General features: G+C 35.9%; 1 non-coding gene across 1 annotated transcript; it reads right to left on the bottom strand.

Moving 5' to 3' along the window:
- Nucleotides 1–18,426: 18,426 nt before the first annotated feature.
- Nucleotides 18,427–18,499, bottom strand: TRNAN-GUU (transfer RNA asparagine (anticodon GUU)). The gene has a single exon. It is a non-coding gene; the product is annotated as a tRNA-Asn (tRNA).
- Nucleotides 18,500–22,249: the final 3,750 nt, after the last annotated feature.

The following is a 22,249-nucleotide window of genomic DNA, read 5'->3' as shown; positions in this document are numbered from 1 at the left end:
TTTACCCCTTTGAGAGGGGGTAATAGTAAACATCAATTTTCGCACGAGCTATCAGACATTGAACATTTTTTGTTCTGTTTCAGAAGAAAGAGCTGTACTCCTTCCATCTCCAATTTTGGTCACTGGTGCATTTCGTCCCTTTAACCTACGATATATGACTATATAGAAACTCAGTACCTCTCCTGAGCTTCACGATAACTGTAGTTACTATTTGTCACATCTGTGACAACCCTCTCTAAATACTCTACAGTGTAGTTGGGTGGGGATCTCTTTGATCACTGAAAAGTATGAAATGTAACCATACTGCGTATTCCAAATCTCACCGGACCGGTCGACAACAATGATGTCACTTTGCAGAGGAATAGGAACAAAACTGCTGGAAGGATCGATGGCTGTCATGGCGACTGTGTGAGTTGTTATCTGTGCTACGCTAGCAAAATTTTGCGAAATTTCCGTACTGCCATCTCGTTCAAAGAAAAGAGATCATAAACAACTTATTTCTTGAACCGGTAGTAATAATTGGTCCGTTGACATGTTCGCTCATAAGCCATTCACATATTTTTTTTTACGTTGTGCTTATTGATTATTCAATCTATCTTAAATAAGAAGCAATACAGCAGAACTAAAGCAGAACACACCGCCATGACACAACAGTGCACGATGTCATTCGTCTGCTAATTCCCGCCCTATACAAGAACCAATCAGATTCACTGACGGCTGATGGAGACTGCCACCACCTCTGCAAGCTGATGGCATCGGTGCGACACCGGTGGAGCATCAATGACGTCATCGATGGAATTCGGAACACCGTGATACCATCGGATTGCTCACCGGTGAGATTCGGAATACGCTCATAGTAAAACATGTTTACAATTACCCCCAAGCAATTAAAACTGTGGGGCAAATGTAAACACGTCATAATTTAATGAACTGAGGTTATGGGAGACCTCAAAACCATTGTAATGAATGTTAACTACTATATATTACTCATAAAAACAACATATTCTTAAAAAATAGCACTTTACGTTCACTGACAATACCAAAAATGAAGGTGGAGTAAAATTCTTTCCCAACTTTTTTGTAGACTCTTACAAAACATTCGTTCAGAACTAAGCAGTTACTATTTGGCGCCAAACTGCTTTGTACGTTAACCAACATGTTAATTTAAATATTCCCCGAATTAAAAATTTTATATTGACAGTTCTGTATTTCTCACAGCATTTGTTTACAATTACCCTCATCTATCCTAAACGTTTTCATTATCATCATCTCCATGGATGAAGCAGTTACAGACTGCTCTGTCTTCAAGCCCTCCTCTCCATAATAGTTAAATGGTATAGAACGTTAAAATCGACAATTCTTCAATATCAGTGCAATGGCACACTGCTTCAGCTGTGCCTGACGACTACAGTCGAGGCGCAATTTCGCTTAGAGCATGGATGTTCCTATGTTGTAAATATGATGTTCTGTGTTGCATTAGGAGCAGGCTCCACGTAATAGGAGTCCTGCCAAGTGTATGTCGAGTGTACGAGATTGAAAATACCTAACAGGAGGGCCGGGGCTCTTCAAGGGCTGCAGCGCCTTGGAGATAATTATACCAGGTCTGCTATGTGCGAATGAGATGTTTGTGGTAATCTCTCTACTCCAATATAATTTACACTTGCTCTTGTATGATGAGATCACAGAACTACACTATTCCTAGTACGGTATGAATTCCGTACTTTATTATTATTATTATTATTATTATTATTATTATTATTATTATTACTATTAGGCCTACTACTATCATATTTATATTTTATACCCAATTTACCTATGCCTATTGAGCCAGGCTGCAATGTTGTCTCGTTTCACAATTATTTTGAAGGATCGTCGCACGCGCGTATGTATGTATGTATGTATGTATGTATGTATGTATGTATGTATGTATGTATGTATGTATGTATGCAGAGTGCACACGTTACATAATATTGTAGTAGCCAAAATTATAATACAGAATTAAAAAGATAATTTGTAGCATTTGAAATGCGAAAAATCATTAGGGACAAGCCCGTACTAAAGGATATACAAGGTGGACCGCTCGAATGTACCTAATTTCAATTGTATGTGACTGGTGAACGGTTGAAGATAGAGCCTTACGGTAACCTTTATATGAAAGGAAAACTCAACAAGTTTGGAATCCTGTCGGTAGATGGTTTCTTATCGTAGATTGTATCGATTGTTAAAATGGCGACACCGCAGATGAAAGTGCAAACTGTGTTAGGGTATGCGGAGTTTAAATCAATTGTTAGAGTTCAAAGGGAGTATCGACGAGTGTTTAACCATGATGCTCTAACTGCTAAAAGCATTAAGAAGTGGCACGATACATTTTTAGCTACAGATCGGTGTTGAAGAAGCATGGTGGTGGTAGTAGAACATCCGACGAAATGGTTGCAAATATTCAAGCCGCGTATGAGCGAAGCCCGCGAAAGTCATTAAGAAAAGCTTCGCGGGAACTTCAAGTACCAAAATCAACATCGCAACGAATTGTCCACAAACGTCTCAAGCTGTACCCATACAAAATGCAGTTAATGCAACGTCTGAAGCCGGATGACAAACCCAAACGAGTAGAATTTGCCAATACGATGCTAGACCGTCTCGGCGTTGATCCTGATATGACACCGCTCGATTTCTTTCTCTGGGGCTACGTCAAAGATAAAGTGTACGCCACCCCAGTCAGAGACCTTCGTGATCTTCGGGAGCGCATCGTAGAGGTTACTGAGAGCATTCCAGAAGACATGCTCCAAGAAGAAATCGTTCATCGCTCGATATCGTCACAGTGACAGCTGGAGCTCACTTAGAGATATGGTGATTTGCATATCGAAACTTGTTGAGTTTTCCTTTCATATAAACGTTACTGTAGGTTTCTATCTTGAACCGTTTACCAGTCACATACAATTGAAATTAGGTACATTCGAGCGGCCCACTCTGTATTATAGAATTAGCAGTGCCTATTGAAAATCAATAATACACAACAAGACATTCAGCGCTACATCTATTCTCCCAATATAAGTAAAAAGGACAATATCGGTGATTTTACAAATTTAATTACGTTATGTTTTGGGTTTCGTATTCTATTCTATATTGTGTACTGCACACGTGGCAAGAAAGGAAAGCTTCTTAACGTAATATTGTGGCCATATACCACTCATGCAGAGTCGTTATTGCTTTCTTAATTATTCTTTTACATAAGGAAAATAACACTTTAACATTGAAACCCGAATCATGCAAAGTGAAGTGGATATACAAACACAAACAAACACACACACACACACACACACACACACACACAACACACACACACACACACACACACACACACTCTTCAATAGTAGACTTGCTTAAGTGACGTGAGGTTGTATCAGAATGTCAAAATAAAAATCCAACAACGAACAGTTTCTTTTTAAAATTTATATTTGTTCAGAGTTAATCAATTTGAAACACAAGTAATCCTGTAAATGTAAATTCTATTATGATAACGAACAAACAATTCTGCAGAGACAGCCTCTGAAAATAGAACGTTTTTGGACTTTGGTGTATTCCTCTATGACGCACTGTTTTCGAGAAAGAAGATAAGTCAGACAGACACTTATAGTATATAGTCTATATACGTATATAAATGCTTGAAAAAGTGTTATATCCTAGGATATAAAATAGTTCATTTTGAAATAGAAAAAATGATGTTGTAAGACAAAAGTGCAGATTTTAAAGAATCAGAAGTGTTATTGATAGATTACTATAACATTTCTAAGAATAAATATTGCAATCAAATTCTGTAAATACAGTCAATATGTGGAATTCTTTAAGTAAATACAGATCCGAGAAGTTTGAGTATTAACTATACAGTCAAAGAATATAGATTTTTTGACTTACGATTTCATAATTTCGTAATGAATAATAAAATAAGCATAAACATAAGAAGGAATTGTAGATAACCAATCCATATTCTATTATTCAGCAATGCATATCACGTCTATATAGACTGATTCAGACAGATTATCTTACAAATTGATACATTACGGACCAATTACAACGGAGAAAAATATTAAACAATTCGAAAGACGCTACTGAGTCAAATTCAAACGAACATTTTAATTCCCTTTGTGAAATCGAAATAGGCCTAAGGGTCTAAGCTACGCAATGTAAGATGATGATGATGATGATGATGATAGTGATGATGATAATGGTAATAGTGGTGTGATGATGTTGAAGATGGTAATATATGAGAATTCCGCAAAGCTGGTGGTATCCTATTATTGGACGCTAAGAGCATGCTCAATGAAGTTGAGGGTTTGTTGCTTAACTAAAGGGTCTACATGGAGCCTGAAATTGTTATAATTAATATCAGCAGCATGCAATATGTGGACGAAATTACGTCAACTATGTAGCAGGTGTTTCGAAATTAACTCGCCCTGTTTACTCAGTAGAACATGTTCTCCTCGCAAATTGGATACCCCATTCTAATTGAAATCCACGAGACGAATGGCCGTTTAGTGAGGTATGCGGAATCCTTTGCTTCATTAGCGTATGTATATTTATCGAAACGTTACGCTCAATTTGTTTCAGAACATTTCAAAAGGTTTCTTTTCAATATCGGGAAAAGTTAGCAAGCTTTTCAGAATTTCAGAACCTACGTATTAAATAAGTAGATGATGGAACATTCTTGAGTGAGGTCGTCATTATGCCAGATTTAAAAGAAAGCGAAATAATGTTTATACAGAGCGTAACAAGAATACGAGATGAAACTTAGGAATGAATGTCTTATGTGTAGATAAGAAAAACGTTTATTATAAGAATATGGGTCCAGAAATACTTTCTGAGTTTCCAACAAGTTTGTTTGCAGGAATAATCATACACTTTGTTCCCATATCCTTACATGGATTGTTAAAAATTTGCAATCTACAATCTGAATACAGGCCTCAGCTCATCGTCTGATTGGATTCCGAACACGCTCCAAAATTCCTGGCGTAGTACTTGTTTGACAGGCTGCCAAAAATCGCTCACGGAAAGTTGCTGCATCATCTACATCAGTCGACTTTAATTATTCATCAGAAAATAGTCCAATGGGTTTAAACCAGGTGAGCGTGGAGGCCAAGCAATTGGTGCACTATACCCATATGATATGACATGATACGATATATATCATGATACGATATATGACATGATGTGATATATATGTGATGTGATGTGGATATGGATGTGGATGTGGATGTATGTATGTATGTATGTATGTACCTTTTTTTAAGTAGCATGTTCCATTACAAATGAGAAGTAATACTACATGCCTAGGTTTACCTTCAAGTACATTATGGATTTACATTATATATTATTATGTTGCAATTTTAGGTTAAGTATGGAATAGTGTAGTTCATCTACGATGTGTAACTGTCAAGATAATATTGTTACATCTTAGTCTAACTTATTTTCCTATTCCTAATCTATGAATACTAGAATCTATTTACACATTCTAGCATTTAAATATTTACAGTATTTACATATTTACTATCTTTTGATGAGCCTATTTTCAAATTAATTATATCCTCCAATATTCTAGCTTATTTACAGAGTATAAGTAACCTATTTTCATCCCTTATCACTTAATTCTGACTTTTAATCTCTTTATCTTCCCTAATAACTTATCCTTATATACTAGCCAGCCTATTGTAGTTGTTCAAAGTCTATACTATTTGCAAACTTTATAAAATATTTTATATAAGTTTTCACTAATTTTTTCTTGTCCACAGGCCACTTCCCACCACATTTATGTATAGACTGGATTAATGTGATGCGGATGTGGATGTGGATGTGGATGTGATTTGATATGATATGATATATGACATGATATGATATATGATATAAATGATAGGATATGAAATGATATGATATGATATATGATATATGATTTATTCTCACACTAATCTCTCCGGTCCTGCTGGCCTACACATTTCTGTATTCGAGTCAGCAGTCCCGTTCTTACACTATTTACAACTTTTACATAACCAGACGTTTAAGACCGACGCATATTCATCATTGCATTGTTAATCTGTTCATTCACTTTGTCCCCCATATACTTGTTACTTACTATATTTCTACGTTTATTATCTAATCCTGCTTATCTTCCAATCCCATCTTTTATTACTTCCTATTCATAACAAAACCTAACAATTTCCTTTACTACTTCGTACTCCTACAATTCTCTATTTACTTACATAAGTATATTTGTATTAGTCTGAGGTGAACATACGACGCCGGAGAGAATGTAGTCGCCATTTCAAGTACAGGCAGCGGAAGCGAATTTGACACACGCCTAAGCAAGCACGTTCCATATTTTGTATACGATTATTGCGTATTAAAAAATCAAGACAATACAATCATTGTATATAAGGGTTAACATCGGAAAGGTCTAAAATGCTGGTGAGGTTGAGAATAATTGTTGAAATCATACTTAAATTGTCACAAAGTGGTAAAACATAAGTTTGAAAAGATTTTTTTTTTATTTAAAGTTTTACATTAAAGTTTTAGAATGCCGAAAACGTATATGGCTTACAATTTTGCTTTCCCCATATTTAATTGTTACATTAATTTATTTAATGTTGAATCTTTCGTACACTACTTTTAACACTTGAATATATATAATTGATTAATTGGCCGTTCTTACTCGTGTTAATTGTGTAAGTATGTGAGGCTTACAGCTGTTTCGGTGCTACTTCACACTATCCTCAGAGCCTACTAGATCTCGGCGTCAACCAGAGGACACAATACATCTACATATGCCGAACACATAACTAATGCTAACATAAATACAGACATGGAAATCCTGCACATTCAACCCAAAAACCAAAAACTCAACACACTAGAACAATATGAAATATACAGACACACCAAAACACACCCTGATCAAATTCTCAACACACAGATCAATTTCAGAACACACACACATACTATTTGACACCACATTTCAACATTTTCAACAATCGAACGCACCCACACAACAGGCAGCGAAGTTCGAAATGACGCCAAGATCTAGTAGGCTCTGAGGATGGTGTGAAAAAGCACCGAAACAGCTGTAAGCCGCACATACTTGCAAAATTAACACGAGTAAGATCGCCATTTAATCAATTATTTAATTTATTTATTACATATATTCCGTACCTTACTTTTCTTGCATGTTGTTTACCTGGTTTCGGTTCCTGCTGCAATAAACAACAACATTCATTTTCAAAGTTTTAATTGTATTTGTTCAATCGTATATAGAATCCCCTCCTTTCTTTCTTTAATGTAAGATCTACTTTTGTCCTGTGACATTACGAATAAAACATTGTTAGAAAATATTATAAGTTAACTGTTCCGTTCAACTAAAGAAGACATTTTTTAAATCTTTTTTAGTACTGCTTATACATAATATTTATATTCTTTTATCCTTCTTCCTCTTGGTCGAACTGGAAGACCCCACTTCCGACGTTTTCCGATCGATATCCATATAATACTCACAAGGAGAGGACATGCTCTGTATATCACCGACTGGAATAACATTGTGTGAGATGAAAGTACAAGACGTACTGTTTAAAGTCATACCTGATATGGGTGGCCAATGACCCCTCGTTTTGGAAATATTGGCCACTGTTTGTGACATACTTCCGTTAGGTGCTCAATAGGGCAGCATTAGCCTGTGTAACAGCGTAGCCCATATGGTTGGATGCTGAGCTGTTATCCAGGCACCCTGAGTTCGAATCTTAACTGGTTCTATATTTTTTTTCTTTTAATAATGATTAATATTGTGATCACAGTTATCTATTTACATACCTATATCTCAATGTATTGAATACTTCATCATGTTTTAAACAAATTACTAATTAACTAACATTGTATTGTAGAGGATAAACAATGAAATACTGCTCACGTAGGAAGGTAAGATGTGTCACTGGCGTCTGTTCTATTTGTGTAGCAGCTATTCCATTTCATTTTGTACCCGTTTCATTATATCATAAAAGCACACAAAACATACATATTTCCTGCACCATGCACAGCAAATGAAAGAAGGTTGTCCACAGTCGCACACATTTTTCCGCACTTCTGCTGCGAAACAGATATCCTTCACATTCACAAACACTTCTTGTTCGTTTATCAATTTTGATGCATATCACGCATATTTCAACATGGCTTTGAATATAGGAACTGACAACTGAAAGTGAATAATAATAATAATAATAATAATAATAATAATAATAATAATAATAATAATAATAATAATTATGATGATGGTGATAATAATAATAATAATAATAGTAATTATGATGATGGTGATAATAATAATAATAATAATAATAATAATAATAATAATACCAAGCTTTAAAAATGAGAAGGCATCAGGATTCGAACTCGGGTTGCCTGAATGACAACTGAGCATTCAACCACATGAGCTACGCCCTTACACAGTCTAATGCTTCCCTATTAGGCACCGAACAGAAATATGTCATAAACAATAGTCAATATTTCCAAAACGAGGGGTCATTGGCCACCCATACCAGGTATGACTTTAAACAGTGTGTCTTGTACTTTCATGTCACAAAATCTGAATTAATTCGGTGATATACAGAGCGTGTCCTCTCCATGTCAGTAGGAATTAGATCATTGAACTTCGTGACACACTATATAGCGAGTTGCCCTGGGCGAGGTTTCATATTCGCTATTTATGTTACTTTACCGGTGAACCATTGAACACCAAACGAGTGTTACTGCTAATATTGTATTTTCACACGTATAGCCGCAGGGCAAATCACGATTGCTAACATATTCCAGCGGCAGTTTATTTATAATATAGTGGGCATACGTGTCGCTGAAGGCATGGAACTTGTGTGTTTGTCTCGGAAAATAAATTCAGGCCGGCGGCGGCTCAACCCGATTGCTCTTTGTTTTGTTTCCAGGCGCAGGCTTGAAATATAATCAGGCAGATGAAATTCAAATTGCGCGAATTTTCTAACTCGCTATCCGGCAAGGAAATCCCTTGGGCTATCCATCGTTTAGTGGCCAAGCCTGACTCGGAGGTTTGTTGCAGTGAGTTATTAATCAGCGTTGTGCTTCCGCGCGTAAACAAAGTGCTGTATGTCTATATGCCGGCCCTTGTGTACGCAACAAGCAAGGCGCAGTTTAACGCAGCGTGTGGATCACGGCCACAAGTTCGAATTCCACCTAGGGCACGGATGTCTGGCCGCTTTCACGTGTGATCTGCAGCAGCGGTGCTCGCCGCAACTGTGAGAATGCTTCCATGTGTGTCTTATATGTTAGATGGAAATTGCCTATAGGCCTAAAGGCACGGAAGGGCTTAAATCTGACACGGATAAAATGCCTAAATATTATAAAGAGAAAGAAAGGGATGAAAAAAAGTGGAACGTGTTCACTCAGTTGGATTTAATTTTAATATAAAAATGTTTGTTTTAGTGCCCATTTAGCTTTGGAATTTTAACATTTATTTCGCTGGTATATTATGTAGATGAATTGGAGTTTCATAATATCGATTGTCTAGTTCAAAAGTGCGACAACTCAAAAAACAAGTTTTGAGATATCTTCAGTTGAAAGTTTCAAATAAATCACTTAGAAAGGCACAGAGTTTTGGTTCATAACCACAACAATTAGAAATGAGTTATTATTCAGGACGAATTTATCACAATTTTCCAGTTCATTATTTTTATTTTAGTAGGTTATTTTACGACGCTTTATCAACAGCTTAAGTTATTTAGCGTCTGAATGAGATGAAGGTGATAATGCCGGTGAAATGAGTCCGGGGTCCAGCACCGAAAGTTACCCAGCATTTGCTCATATTGGGTTGAGGGAAAACCCCGGAAAAAACCTCAACCAAGTAACTTGCCCCGACCGGGAATCGAACCCGGGCCACCTGGTTTCGCAGCCAGACGCGCTGACCGTTACTCCACAGGTGTGGACAGTTCATTATTAATACATTTCGAAATGTACTAATAATGAATTAGCAAAGTCCATAGTTATAATTATTTCTAAAGCAAGTTTATTTAGTTTTTTTTTTTCTTTTTGGTTGTAAATATGACTTATCTCAATACTGAATCGGAAAGAACTCCGAAAGGGGCTTTCAGTAGTATAAATAACTAGAAAATGGCAATTTTTGAGTTGTCGCACTTTTAAACTGGACGATCGATATGTTTCGCATCCTTTCTTCTTTTTAACTCATTTTTTTTTCGGGGAATAATAAAAAATTGATAATTATGGGTCCTCGGCGAAGATAACAATTGGACCCCTTGAGTGAAAAATAACTATAGCAGAGCTACCACCACCACCACCACCACTACACTTAATAGTAGTAGTAGTAGTAGTAATAATAATAATAATAATAATAATAATAATAATATGAACGAATTTCAGTCAGAATCACACATTTAATGATGCTTCTTCCTTAAATACTAGTCTCTAGAGAGATACTTTTTGACACTTTGAAGAGACAAAATAGTGAACTGTGTCCTCGAAATCAATCTCCGCCAAAATTTCCTTTATTGTTAATAAAGTGCTTATTAAAATAAATAAAAGATTCTTTTAAATATTGCATCTTTACAGTTCGCACATTTCCAGTTTAGTAGATGCATTATTATCTATAGCTACTACATCTGGTAAAATTGCTTGTCTTTCTTTTTTTGTATTGTCTACACTCACTCCCAAGTTCTTTTCTATTCTTTTCGCACGCGAGTTTCATCTTCCATAATAACAATAACAATTCTTGTAAAATTTATCAATTTTAACCTATGATATAATTAATTCTTCTATTTTTTAATGTTGTGGCATTATTTTATAGGAATTTCATTTAGAAACGGTCATCTACCGGCTAATGCAATAAGGAAAACGATGACGCTGCCCCCACAATCAACTTTAGAAATTTCATTTTGCAGAAAATTGTTACACATTTTCCCAGTTTGTAGGTCGAATATAGAGGTTTCACGCCAAAGATGAAGAAATAGAACGCGAAAAATTAAATAAGGTGAAGAATAAGAGAAACTAAGAAAATGGAAATTAAGTAGCGGAAACAAAAATAGAAAGATGTGAAATGGTGCTTGGCAGGAAAGAGGGTAAGAGGACATGGTAAATTGAATCGCTTATTTGAGAAACCAGTCAAACGCCATAACAAGAAAAAATTAGTTAAAGGGGGCATAATGTTCTATAAGGGTATACGTACATTTTAGTGCTGAAAACAATCAAATGCCGTCCTCCAGTAATGGCGAGGCATTACGTTGATGTTAAATGTTATGTTTTATTTAACGACGCTCGCAACTGCAGAGGTTATATCAGCGTCGCCGGATGTGCCGGAATTTTGTCCCGCAGGAGTTCTTTTACATCCCAGTAAATCTACTGACATGAGCCTGTTACATTTAAGCACACTTAAATGCCATTGACCTGGCCCGGGATCGAACCCGCAACCTTGGGCATAGAAGGCCCATTACGTTGAATTTCGTGTTTAGGTCAGAAACCAACTGATTGAAAAAGTATTTTGTGGTTAGCGTAGTGGTTTTTTTAATAGTAACAATAGACCTATATCGTAGTGAAATGTCTGAAAGTTCAGAAGACGAACCTGTACCTAAAAGAAAACGAAGAGTGGTAAACGAAAAGACTTATAAACGTAATACTATTCGCATGGAAACCTGCTATCAATACGCTTAGACCACCACCACATGGCAGACAGTCGGGACCAGCAAGTAGATCCTGATTGGCTGCCGCGTCCACCAACCAGAATGCGCCTGGCGGTCGGGACTAGGAACTAGCTCCTGATTGGCCCGCAGCGGGAAGCCCTACTTTTGCATATATACCGACTAGACGTGGTCCCACATCACTAGTGGCCAACAGGCTTGGAGCTCACTCGAAGGCTTGGAAGCTAATCTCCAACTCACCTGGCTGAGAACCCGAGAAGAGTTATTCTATATCAAACGCCGGGAAAGCCTCAAGTCATACACAGTTTCCCCCCCCCCCACAATTGGTTAACTTGGTGCTTGACTGGTTTCTGAAATAAGAGATTCAATTATAAAGAAAGGAAATGGCATTTGGAAAATGAATTTCAGAAGTAAATTGAGTATAAAAAGGGATAAGAAGGAGAAAACCCAGAGGGAATAAAAGAAACGTAAATAAGATGAAGAAAGAGGAAAAAATGAGAAAGAAAATTGGAAAGATAGAAAATGGAAAGTAAAAATAGAAAGTGAATGAGAATAAGAGAAAGGAAAAACTAAGGAATAGCGAAAAAATGAAGTAGAAGAAAAATGAAAAGAGAGCGAACGCAGAGAGGTAACTAAAAATTAGGAGAGGTGTATGAAGGGAAGGAGAAGGTACCATGAAGAGAAATAAAATAGTCGCATCGTATACGTTAGGGGGTGAAACCATTCCGGAAGTTAACAAATGTAAATACCTCGGAATAACATTTAACAGCGATCTCGGCTGGCGGGAACACGTTACAGACACAGCGGGAAAAGCATGAAGAGCGTTACACTTTGTGATGAGAGTACTAAGAAAAGGTTCTGATAAATCCAAAGAGATTGCATATAAATCACTAGTACGTCCAGTAATGGAATATGGTGCTGCATGTTGGGATCTTTACAGATTAGAACATATTAAGACACTGGAAAAGATTCAAAAACGGGCTCTTAAGTGTTATCGGAAAAATTCACCATTAAAATGGGACACACTCAAGGACAGGAGATCGCGAATTCGATTATGCGCACTGTTCAAAACATACAGAGGTGAGCCTGCCTGGAGAGAAATAAAAAATAGGTTGCAGCCGCCAAATTACTCTTCAAGGAACGACCACTCATATAAATTGAGGGAAAGAAAGCAGAGGACGGACACTGGAAAGTTTTCTTTTCTCAATCGTACTATCAGGGACTGGAATGCTTTACCTGCAGACTTACTAAAGGCTTTACCAACAACCAAAAATGTATTTAAAAATAGGCTTAAGGACCTTACTAATAGACGGTAATTATACACAGTGTTTAAAGGGTGTAAATGATATGTTGTTATTGAAGTGTTGTATCAGTGAAGAATTATGTTTTGTCAGTGAAGGGTGTTGTATCAGTGAAGAAGTATGTCGTGTCAGTGAAGTGTGCTGTGTAAGTGAAACGTGTTCCTGTCAGTGAAGCTTTATAGTTCATAGTGGCAGTACATAGTATTTGAACAGTGAAGTGTTTTTGAAGTGTTAGTGAAATCAGGATAGAATCAGCGAAATGTGTCGTAGTTCCAGTGCAGTGAGTGAGTTGACAGCGAAATGAGTGTAATTTGAAAGGTACTTGTGCAGATATGAACATATCATACTCGTGGGTTTTAGTTCGATCTTGGTTTTAAGATACAAATTAGAATATTTCAAATGTTATTTTAAGTGATCGTTTCATTTAATTTAGTATATTCTCTGTTGTTGTTGTTGTTATTATTATTATTATTACTATTATTATTATTATATTATTATTACTATTATTAATATTATTATTAGTATTAATTATTAGTATTATTATTAATTGTATTTTTAATTAATAAGTTTATTATTGTCATTATTGAGTGTAATTAGTTACCACTGCCACCGGGTATATACCCATTGTAGTGTGAATAAATAAATACATAAGTTACATACATACATACAAATAGAACAATTGGGAGAAGGAAGATAGAATGAAAAATGAATAAAGATAGAACTATAAGGTTGAGAAAATGCTGAAGGAGGGCGCTTAATTAAAACTCGCTGCCATCGGGAGAGCACACAAACGTTATCAGAAAACGAAGAGTAGAACTTTAATAGTGGACTGAAAGGAACACGGCCAAATGTCACACAATGCAAAGTTCATTCCCTGATGAGGGCATGTGAAGCCATTGTTACACCCGCTATATGAGGCATCGTAATTCCTCTCCACACACGTATCTGTTGTTGCATCGCCATTTTTGTGCTGGCTGTGTAATGACGATAGTACTTCAGTCTAGAGCCACTTGTCAGTAGCAAACAAGAAGCCAAACAAAGGACGCTCTACAGTTCATTGCTCTATCGTTCTATACGCATTTAGCCTAATAATACGCACAACAGAGTACTTCCTACACCACGTCATTAATCATCCTTAATAACTCATCATCATCATCATCATCATCATCATCATCATCAAATGTATGCTTTCTTCTCTTTAACCATAGTTTAGAAACAAATAATGGAAAGAATAATATGTAACTTATTAAAAAACGTAGAGTTTGTTTTCAAAGTAGGCAATCTATTGAAAAACATGGGAGAAATATTCAATTTTTTTTAAGTCCAAGGGGCGGAGGGTTAAACTTGGTAATCTCCCCCTTGCGTAATCCCCTGATTATATTATATTTATTTTGAATTTTATTCAACTTCCTCCAAGTGAAGGCCGCCTAGAAGACAAAGCTTACCAAAAAATTGTTGTTTTCTTTTAGTAAATGGTAGGTACACAATTATAATGACTATTACACTTTTACTACGTGATACTACTTTTGACCAATAAAACGGTACGAAAGGACGCATTTCAACCAATCATGGCTGCTTATAGCACAATTTTATCGCGTCCCTAGCATTTGTTTAATTTTATCGCGTCCCTGGCATTTGTTTGTTTGTTTGCCAACATTTCAAACTGCGCTAGTCTGGACGTAAAAAAAAAAGAATAGAAAATTACAAACCACTCCAGTCGATGCACAGGAGTTTCAAATATGACTCGCATTGGCATTCAAGAACAAGAAATAATAAAGATCACTGGTCATACCTATGCATCTTCCCTGAAATCCTATTTACAAATAAATGAAGGGCACCATTCGGAAATCCTGAATAAGTTGAGGAATACACCATGTAGGCCTACATCAACGAGTTCCACTTCTTTTACGCACACGTCCAATATTATTTAGGTTATGTTATAGCTTCTGCTGTATGATATTATGGATAGTCACGTATCAGAGATTGTTTAATATTAAGATTTATTGAAAACCATCTGTCAAGTGACTTGATTACTGGGATTCGGATAATTAAAGTGGAATGCAACTGTTTTAATAAAAATGAAACTGGATCAACAAAGCCTTCTTGACTAGTAACACTGCCATCGTGATCTAGATCGAGAAGGCATTGCTAGTAATCTCTACAGAGTTCAATGAAGATTCCATAGTTGGCACAACTGATAGCAAGATAACAGCTAACTTCGAGCATTAAAGTATATTTTATGTTGGAAGACAGCTAATCATAACACACTACTGTCATCTAGCATGCATCTAGCGTAATATTTGTAATGCTCAGATGGCACAATAATACATTTGAAGACAGTTGTATTTTCGTAAGTCAATTAATATTTTATTGTATTGGAGTACTTCGTTATTTATAATCTTTATATACTTTCTTCTAATCGTGTAATAGCCAATTAAATCCCACTCGAGTTTTGATTTTCTCTAGATAAATCAAAACCTCTAGTGAGATTACTGTTGAAAAAAAAAACAACGGAGAAGCAAAAGAAAAAGAAATAACAAAATTATAAATAATTGAAGACGACTAAACAAAAGATCATTAATTCCAGAAGAAACAAAGAATTTCCTAGTACGGTATCTATTTGCTATCAGGTGATCACAGTCGTCTATTTAGCACTGTTTATAAGACCCAACTTAAGTGAGCAGATCGCCATGGGAAAGAGATCAATCTATTTACGTGTAGAGATGGTTTTTGAGGATTTTTATAGATCCCTTCACTGCAGACAGAGATACTTCAGCGACAAGAGTTTGCCCTATACCAAACTGCTTGCAAAATTGCGCGAATCTTTTTGTGATGGTCCCTCTAGCCCCAATCAGTAATCCAATAACTTGATCGACGTTAGATGATATTTTTCATAAAATATGGTATAGTGGGGTCGTATAGGGCCTATGTCGCATTTTTCCTGATGTACCTCAGTAGATTGATTATTATATTATATTATATTATATTGTATTATATTATATTATAATCTAACTATGCTTATGTATGTATGTATGTATGTATGTATGTATGTATGTATGTATGTATGTATGTATGTATGTTTAGGCAGCAGTCGAAGACTGGTTGGAACCTCATTAGAGGCACCAATAAGGCATTACTAATGAGACAACTAAGCCAGATGATAATGGAGTAGGGAGGCCAGTTCCGTTCTTCCTCCATTACACACATCGCTAATATTAAAGGCCTACATTATGTTTTGCCAATATAAGCATATACCGCTACAAAAACTTATCCCTCATCCGCAGTCGCCTTATGGTCTAAGGCAGTGGTCGGCAGGTTGTGCATTTGTGACGTCGGAGCAAGGTCAGACTAAATGAGCACCTGAAGAGGAGCACAGCAATCGCCCAACGGCAAGCTATTACAGTTGTATAAGTGATTCAGGAGAATTGGTTAAGTTCTAATTTTATCTATACAGGATGACTCGTATGTAATGTGATTGATTTTATAGGATTTCTGTGAAAGCTATTGGTTTAATTCCCAGTATGCTCAGTCAGTTTGACAGAGCGGTGAATTATGATTAATAATTGATTGAAATAATTTTAGTTTTGTCCTTTAAATGTGCAGGAATTTGATCCGAACTAATGTAACATTGTAAATTTCCTTTTGCTGAACGAAAAGTTACATTTCTTCGAATCAAATTTATACACATTTAAAGGACAAAACTAAAATTATTTCAATCATTTGTTATCATAATACACTGCTCTCTTAAACCGACTGAGAATATTGGAAATTAAATCAATGGCTTTCCCAAAATACGCTAAGGAATGTTACATATAAAAACCATTTTTGTCTGGAAAATGAAACAAAAACAAGCAAAATTATATAAAAAAATCATATGCACGAAACAAGATGTAGGTCAATAGATCGTCACTATAGAGTTCAGTATTGAAGCTTATCAGGTATTCTTCGCCCTCAGAGCTCTGGATGCCGATGTTCTTAAAAGAGAGCACGATTGCTATGAGGGATATCACAGACCACTGATTCTGCCGATCACTGGCTTAAAGTATTTACTTCTATATTTGTATGTTTATAGCAGTTTCGGAGCATCCTTTATATATGCGAACTCTTCTGTAGCTGGCTTTATTATAAATATCATGTTATTATAAGTACATTTAATCGATTACAAAATAAAATATTTTGTTACATTGATTTATCACGGTTGCACAATTTTCTTTTCGTACAAATGTTTGTAATTGTGCTGTTCCCATACTATATGAGAAGAATGGATCACACTCTGTCAGTACATACGTGCCTTACCGCCACTGTTCAGTTAAACCTTCTCTCCACGCTCTGCTCAGTATGCAGAGTTTACTGAGCAAAGAGTGGTGGCGGTACTGTGGTATGACGTCACAGAGCACGGAACATCCCGGCCACTGGTATTAGGCAAATACCTCGCGTTACAGCGTTACAAAATACGGGTTAGTTCGGAAGAAATTTTCTCAATAAATTTCTGCCAATGTATGGGACCGGTGCCCACCCAGTATTGTGATGAATTTGTGAAGCTACGGTAGGTAACGAACATCCGACTATTTAACCAACCAATAAGTTATCATTTGGGGGTATAATCGTGCTAATCACACATGCCTCCGTACTGGTCGGATGATCGTTCACCTCTTCTGAGGCATTTGGACAGTAGAGTAACAGTCGGCTGGTAGAAGTGATCCTCTGGGCTGTCTGGCTCCGGTGTTTGATTGTAAATATTATATTGAATTGGATATTCTTTAGCCTACTCTTTCTTAGGATGCCTTAACATTAGTACAAGCGACAGCAACATTAAGACGGCCCTTGCTGATAATTATTTATCTTTGTACCGCAGTCAGTGAATCGTCAACTGTCACATGAGTGTAAGCTTGTTGGGAGGGAGGCTGCGGTTCATTAGCTGAGTGTTTACGAATCCTGCTGCTTCACACCTGTCGCGCGGCTGGCCACGCCCATCTTGTCGTCCGTCACGGTATGGGAGTGCTTCCATTCATTAGGCTTTGTCAATTGCTCCTTATTCGATGTCATTAATTGTAATTATCCATTGCTCAGCTTTAACGTTGTTTCATAGACGCTGTTATGAGTTTTATAAAATTTCCGTCCAAGTCTTTGCACTCCATTTCAGAATGCAGTTTCTTAATTAATTCCCTCTCGTTAAAAATGAGAGGAGATATTTCGAAAACCGTTGCAGTTATTATTTTTTTTTTTTTTTGGAAATCTGACACTTCATCAGTAGCAGTTTTTCATGTATTTTACTCATTTTTTTTATATTTACGTTGATTTTTTACTTACGGGGTTAGGTACAGTTTACAGCAGTAAAATTTTGGAAATATTCAACATTTTTTTTCAAATCAAGATTTCAGGAATAATTCCCTGTAAAGTTTATTTGAACAATTTCGAGGGAATTGTTCCGGGGCCGGGTATCGAACCCGGGACCTTTGGTTTAACGTACCAACGCTCTACCAACTGAGCTACCCGGGAACTCTACCCGACACCGATCCAATTTTTCCCTCTATATCCACAGACCTCAAAGTGGGCTGACAACCGTCAAGCAATCAACTTCGAGAGCACACTAACTCTGTATGACTTAAATTGTGGTTTTCTGTTAACGAACAGTGACGTGTATTATGCAAATCAAGATTTCAGGTATAACTCCCTGTAAAGTTGATTTGAATAATTTCGAGGGAAAAATTGTTCCGGGGCCGGGTATCAAACCCGGGACCTTTGGTTTAACGTACCAACGCTGTACCAACTGAGCTACCCGGGAACTCTACCCGACACCGATCCAATTTTTCCCTCTATATCCACAGACCTCAAAGTGGGCTGACAACCGTCAAGCAATCAACTTCGAGTGCACACTAACTCCGTGTGACTTAAATTGTGGTTCAATGAGCAGTGATGAAGCGTTTCCCACATAACTCAAAAACTATCCAACATTCTGCGATTAAATTTTTGTGTATTTATGCATGTCATGCCTACAATATGAAGCAAGACCACTTCTCTGTCTTTAATAGATTGTCTGATAAAAAATAAATTCATTTTAAAAATGGTCAAATATCAGTATTTTCTTCTAACACAAAATAAAAAAAATATATATTATTTATTAAGGAATGTAGTTGATAGAGCATGATATTGTAAATATGGATTTCAGCAATAAAATAAAAAGAGAGAAGATAAAAAAGTGAACAAGTTTATGAGTTATGAGGGAAACGCTTCATCGCTGCACACTAAACTCCCACCATTTTCAGTTAGAAAAATATATACAGTATAAATAATTTCTTCTTTAATCGTAAAAATATATTTTTTTCGTATAGCAGAAGAACAGTGTTTTATACATACTAATTTTCATTATTGTACAATATACTTTAATGGAGGAAAAAAATTGTTGAATATTGCTAAAAATTTTACTGCTGTAAGCTGTACCTAACCCCTTAAAATACTCCGTTCCCCGCACCGGGTGTGTACTAGAGACCTGCAAAACTGCGCACACAACCGGTTTAGATTCGACCGGTCGGAGCTCAACCGGCTACGATGAACATCGGGCCGAATAACTCGGTTGTCGAGCGATTACGCCTGATGTATTGCAGAGTAGACAAAACATCAGGCGCATTTACATGAAACTAACGTTTTTCGAGTACACAACCGGAGTAACAAGGAAATTTACGTTGTCTTATTGAAAAAAAAGTGTTTGCAAGTATTCTTACAGTTCATTCGACATTATAACACATATATTTTCTTTATTATTCTGAACTTGCAGTAACTTTATAAGTATCGTTTATATTTTAAACTTTTAGAGTTTTACTAATGAAAGTTGCTTATAGATATGTTAAAAAATGTTGTAGTTTATCACAGAACAAGACGTCCATAAGCCATGAATATTTTTCTTACCAATAAACGCTATATAGTTGGCGGTTTTCTATACCAGTGTTAAACAGTATACGTCATAACTTCATCATTTGATTACGTCGTAACTCTTTCTCGTCACATATTGACTAAATCTTGTTCGATTTGTATAACCTAATGATCGATATTACATAAGTTCATGTAAGATCGCGAATTATTTAGAACACAAATCTCACACAGAAAGAAATGGTACGGAGGAAGAAAATACGATCTCCAAATAACATCAGGTACTTAATTAAATACTTAAAAGGTCAAAATACAACAGTGTTCATAAGTGAAGATTAAAAATAATGGAGATAAATACTACAGTTGTCTGAACACTATTTATTGATAAAATAAATAAAATAATAAAACTGGTTAGAAACCATACATGTTTCGGGGGCTATGCTCCCCCATCTTCAGTAGTTGTCTTGCTCTTTAGCATAGTCAGTCCTCTTTAAGATACGACATGCGGTAGAACATCTACACCGTAGTCGTGGTGCAACCACTGAAGATGGGGGAGCATAGCCCCCGAAACACGTATGGTTTCTAACCAGTTTTATTATTTTATTTATTTTATCAATAAATCGTGTTCAGACAACTGTAGTAATTACCTCCATTATTTTTAATTTTAACACCAGGTACATTTCATCATACAATAACTCTTTAACAATTTCTCAGTAGGCTATACAAACAGAGTAATAATATTGAAGGTTATTTACTTTGTTTAATTACAAAAATATGTTTGCTTCAAATAGGAATACAAATAATTTGACACTTTAATACATTTATTTTTGTATTTCGAACTTGCAGTAATTTGACTAGTAACAAATAAATGAACAATGGACACAGTGACATCGAAGGAAATAGACGTAATGTATAATGTGAAATATCATAATGTAAACATATTCAAAAATATAATTACAATTCATTATAAAACAAAATAGGAAATAAGTACATAAGTCCATTATGACGTTTGCACTTTAACCTAAAAAAAATGTATAGGCCTACCTCTAGAACAATAGTTGCATGCTTTTTAATTATTCTAATCAGTTGCAATATTATTTATTAAGAAATCAATTTAAAAAGATAAACAGTAATGTTATTTTTAACAATACGATTACTTTGGCTCCCAATGGTTGTTGTTCTGTACAACATAAGTATAATTTACACATTTCTAAACTACGAATAACAAAAGAATAGCAAGGTTTAGAAACAAATCATTCTGTATAGAAAAGATCTACTTCAGAGAAAACAAGTGTCATTCAAAGAACTATTTTATTACACACGTATTAATATCAACCATTTGATGTTCACAATTATTATTAGGGCCTATTATCATAGACTACATGATCAGAGTTGACTTCTTGTGTTTATGTATTAATAAATCTCTTTTACTAGTCTAAAGTTACGCCCGGTGGAAACACTTATTCATGGAATGGCCAATATTCGTTTCACAAGTGTTGCTAGAGAGGCTAGAGTTGTTTGGTGATCTTTCCATCAATTTAGTATGTAGAAAATGAAATGAGCATAATGTATAATGTGAGATATAATAAGTAAATAAATCCAAAATAGAATTACAATTAATCATAAAACATAAAATTAAATAATTATTAACTCTAAATGCATTACTCCAAAACAGTAGCTATTCATATACAGGGTAGAAGTGAAATGACCCTGCAGATTGTACGGGGCGATAAGGCTCACTTAAATGAATGGAAAACCTATATTACGTTTAATTCTCTAGTCATAGTAAACATACTAAAAGCATTGATTGTAGTAGGTTTCAGAAGATATAAAGTTATTTTTGTTTTAGTTTTACTATTGATCGAGTTTACTGTTTTTTAAGTGTGTCATTATTGTAATATTATAACTCTGTTTTCTAGTGTAAGCAAAAATTACAACCTTGGTAATTTGTGGATACCGAAAGTTATTTTTCTGCAATTTACGCTTTACAACGTCTGTAGTTTCACGCTGTATGCTGTTTGTTCCTCTTGATGATCCGCAGCTATAATATCTGGATGGTTCACTGTGATCTTCATTTTATACGCCAGAGCCGTCCACCCACAAAGAGATCAAATCAACTCGAATATTCGTTAAACCGAATACTGAGGCACTACGCAAGCAGATGTACTTCGCATACTGCCAATAAAGCCAGGCGTTCAGTAGCGCTAAGTAAGTTTGTTCGGTTTTCAACCGGTTTTGCAGGACTCTAGTGTGTACACCCGCTTCAAGTTAATAGCCTATTTTTTCATGGGCTCACTACTAATAACATCAGAATCAGGTTGTTGCTCACAGTGTTGTTTCAACCAGCATTTGTAATTCTGTAATTTTCTGGTTCACCAAAAA

The sequence above is a fragment of the Periplaneta americana genome, chromosome 1, assembly GCF_040183065.1.
Source record: "Periplaneta americana isolate PAMFEO1 chromosome 1, P.americana_PAMFEO1_priV1, whole genome shotgun sequence".
Classification (NCBI taxonomy): domain Eukaryota; kingdom Metazoa; phylum Arthropoda; class Insecta; order Blattodea; family Blattidae; genus Periplaneta; species Periplaneta americana.
Note: the sequence above shows the minus strand (reverse complement) of the source record. Positions and strands in the feature narration are given on the sequence as shown.